Here is a 1,896-nt window from a genome sequence, read left to right on the forward strand (position 1 = left end):
TTAGCTTCCAGTATCGGAGAGGATCTGCTACCTTTAGGTCATATAGGCCCTATGTGTAAATATTTATGTGCTTTCATCAAGCACATACACATTTCTCCACAAAAAGAAAATATAATGTTGTCAAATTGGCTAATTTGATGATTATCAAAATGAATAAAAATTATCCAAATGAATTGATAATTTAAACCATGACCAAGTTGAATTGTGAGGAAATATGGATCACGTAACGGAAGCATCAAACTTTGCAATATGGTGCTTTGATTGTTCTGCTGTTTTTATCAGGAACAGAGGAGATGGGCCCCTTCAGATGTTGTTGAACATCAGCTCCCATCATCCCTCACCATTGGCTATGCTCCTTAGGACTAATGGAGGTTGCAGTCCAACAACATTCAGAAGGTCACACATTTCCCACTCTGCTAGTCTCTTTTTATTGAAGGAGGGGGCAACATAACTGAGTCAGTGATGTAACGGTCTGGTTGTTGGATTAAGACTCTGGGAAACCAGGATTTGAACCCGTCATCCATGCAAGCCCACTGGGTGACCTTGGAGAAGTCAAACTCTCGGCCTCAGAGGAAGGCAATGGCAAACCATCACAGAGCAAGCCCAGGTGGACCAGACATCCTCCTTTTCCAGGACATGTCCTACGTTTCCACCTTCTGTCCAGGAGGAATTCCAAAATGTCTTCCATTTTGAGCATGACTAAGGAGCATGTGTTTCTGTTTATTTTAGCATTTTTAGCCTTTATTTTGTAACGCCCCACATTTTTCTTGAACGTCCTGCATTTTGCAGTGCCTTGTCCTCCTTTGCAGTTATGACATCTGGTCACCCTGAACAAGCTTGGCAAAGAAAAAGCCATGATAACTTCATCTTAGGTCTCCATTAGTTGGAAATGCCTTGAAGGCAGACAAGCGCAGCAACATCATTGGGCCCAAAAAGACAGGCCAAAATAAAGCTGCTTCGTGTCACTTTAGAAACATGCTGTTTAAATGATGCATGCATCCCAAGAGGCCAGGAGCCATGCCAAAGCCATGCTTCAGTCCTATGGACTGGAGCACAGCTTTGGTGCAGCTTCTGGCCTCTTAAGATGCATGTGTCATTTAAACAGCATACTTCGAAAGTATCTTTGCATTTCAGAAATCCTTCCCAGTTCTTTCATAGCCGCCCTCTGCATTCTCAACCTCATTCTGATTTCCTGGCTGCAGTCCCCATTTCCTATCAATGCTTGCTCTAGTCTCTGCACATCCCACTACAAGGAATGAGCTCACTAGATTGCTAATGCTGCCTTATGGTCCTCCCGACGCTAGAGGTCGCTCTAGTCTCCTCGCCGCGGACGTTTTATAGTCGTCTAACAAACTGCCTGACGGTTTAATATTATAGCCTTCGCGGCCTTTTCTCCTCTCATTTTTCACCAACGGTTTGGCCGCCGCAGGAAAGGAAAAGAGGTGGGGAAGCGCGTCCAAAAAAACAGGCGGTGGAAAGGACAGACCTTTAAACACGAAGGACCCCTCCTGGGGTCCTTGTTCGCCGCCGCTGTTTGGAGAGCGAGGCGAGGAGGAAAGAGAGGCGCGCGTCGGGGCCGTTTTTTCCCCTGCTTTCAAAATGGCGACCAAGAATTTCCGCGTCAGCGACGGAGACTGGATCTGTCCGGACAAGAAGTGAGGCCTTGGCTGGGAAGGGAGGCGGGAGAGGGGCTCCGGTTAAGGGCTCGTCCTCCTCCTCCGCGGCTGCTCTTTCTGGGCGGGAGAGCTTTTTCTTCCTCCTTTTTGTTAATTACATTTATTAACTCAATCCCGCCATTTGTCCACAATGGAGAATTAACTCGGTTTGGCACCGCTTTAACTCTTTGTCTGGCTGAAGGCTATGGAATTCTGGGAGTTGGAGTTTGTTGTGGGCCCA

At 46.8% G+C, this 1,896-nt stretch overlaps 1 long non-coding RNA gene across 1 annotated transcript in view; it reads left to right on the forward strand.

Annotated features, from left to right (window-relative positions):
• The first annotated feature begins 1,332 nt into the window (after window positions 1-1,332).
• The window catches only part of LOC121929951, a 4,384-nt gene continuing 3,820 nt past the window's right edge, over window positions 1,333-1,896 (forward strand). The window contains exon 1 of the long non-coding RNA XR_006103780.1: window positions 1,333-1,655. This is a non-coding gene — a long non-coding RNA (uncharacterized LOC121929951). The remainder of the gene's footprint in view (window positions 1,656-1,896) is intronic.

The sequence above is a fragment of the Sceloporus undulatus genome, chromosome 4 (assembly GCF_019175285.1).
Source record: "Sceloporus undulatus isolate JIND9_A2432 ecotype Alabama chromosome 4, SceUnd_v1.1, whole genome shotgun sequence".
Classification (NCBI taxonomy): domain Eukaryota; kingdom Metazoa; phylum Chordata; class Lepidosauria; order Squamata; family Phrynosomatidae; genus Sceloporus; species Sceloporus undulatus.